This window comes from Sinocyclocheilus grahami, unplaced genomic scaffold (assembly GCF_001515645.1).
Source record: "Sinocyclocheilus grahami isolate Dianchi unplaced genomic scaffold, SAMN03320097.WGS_v1.1 scaffold958.1, whole genome shotgun sequence".
Classification (NCBI taxonomy): Eukaryota; Metazoa; Chordata; class Actinopteri; order Cypriniformes; family Cyprinidae; genus Sinocyclocheilus; species Sinocyclocheilus grahami.
The window spans coordinates 256,022-257,891 of record NW_015506137.1 but is presented as its reverse complement, the minus strand read 5'-3'; positions in this window follow the sequence as shown (position 1 = coordinate 257,891).

The window sequence follows — 1,870 nt, the reverse complement described above, 5'->3', positions numbered from 1 at the left end:
CACAAGTAATCCACAGCACTCCAGTCCATCAGTTAACATCTGGAGAAGACAAAAGCTGAAACTAATCCAGCATTAAGATGTTTTTAACTTCAAACCGTTGCGACTGGCAAAAATAGCAATTAAGTCTATAAAGTCCATAATCCATAATAACGCTTCCTCCAGTGAAAAAGTGCATCTGCTGTTGTCTCTCACATCAAAATCCACACATATATGTGTTTAGAGCTGTTTAAACGCTGCTTGATCTGTGCAGATTTCTCTCCTGATTCACACCAGAACACTTTTTCACTGGAGGAAGAGTTATTATGGACTCATATTTGAGTTAAAAACGTCTTAATGCTGGATTAGTTTCAGCTTTTGTCTTCTCCAGATGTTAATTGATGGACTGGAGTGCTGTGGATTACTTGTGATGTTTTTATCAGCTGTTTGGACTCTCATTCTGACGGCACCCATTCACTTCCATTGCTGAGCAAGTGATGCAATGCTACATTTCTCCAAATCTGATGAAGACACAAACTCATCCTAATCTATGGATGCACATTCAGTTTTTGGCTGAACTAATCCTTAAACATTATTATATTGAAATGAGCTTTTGCTTAAAACAAGAACAAATATCTGTCAACAGGATCAGAAGGGAAAACAAGTTTATTTTTCTGACCCCATTGGCAGATATTTGTTCTTGTTTTAAATGTAAACTCGCTTCATTTTGATACTTTTTTTTTAGAAAATAAGCTTAATATATTATGTCATTTTGCTTGTCCAGTAAATCGATGCTGATTTAAGAATGTTTAGATATTTGTGCAGGAAAACACGACAGAAATTCTGAGGAAGAAATCAATTTTTTTTGCATAAAATATCTGATTAGTTCAAATGCGTGAAGTTGAAGTGTTTTGATGTTGCTGTAAAAACCCTTAGATAGGTTATATATATTGATATGGTAATAAGCTCAAATGTAAGATGTACAGCAGATGTGTGGCGTCAGCAGGACTGTGTCACTGATGAACTCAAGTGTGTGGCATGTGATGGATGAAGCTCCTGTGGACTGATCGATGCTAACGTCTCCACACGGACTCATTTAACTTTGCTTTTAGTCATTGGCTCGGTCAATCATCTTCGTGGAAGATACTCTGACATTTAGAGGCTGTTTCTATTGTCCGGTGTTGCGGCTTGAATTAACTGACCCCAAACAATCCATCGACGCGCAATAAACTCCTGGAAAGGTTCCTGCGTGAGATTGATGTGAATCCAATAGTGATGCATTGCTCTCTGGCACCACTTCAGATGTTAAATGAGCTAAGTTTGCAATTAAGAGCAGATTAGCTGCAGGCCATGAGACACGCACACTGAGGGCCGAGGTCTCTCGCTCGCTCTCTCTCTCTCTCTCTCTCGTCTCATTCATCCGCTGCAGGCGTCGAGGATCTTCAGAGTGAAATGCCGCGATGCGAGGAATGGTCTGCGCTCTTCATTAATGTTGCATGTGCCATTTGAGGCGTTTATGTCTCTTTCTCGTGTCACCTTGAGGGTCGGACCTGAATATCTACCCAACTAAAGTTACAGTATGAACTGGAACGTTACGTCCAGAACCAACTTCCCAATCAAAGTTACAGTATGAACAAACGTTCCACCAGTAACATTAATAGAGCGTTTGTTCAGTCATCTGGTTTTTAATAAAGTTATCAAAATGTTAGCGCAAAAAACATTTATACATTATTCATAGAACGTTTATCTTAGTTGGATGTTTGCCTATTTTTTTTTTTTAAATGTAACTACCTAGCTGTGTGTGTGTGTGTGTGTGTGTGAGTGAGAGAAAGAGTGAGTGTGTGTGTGTGTGCGCGTGTGTGTGCGTGTGCGTGTGTGTGAGTGTGTGAGAGAG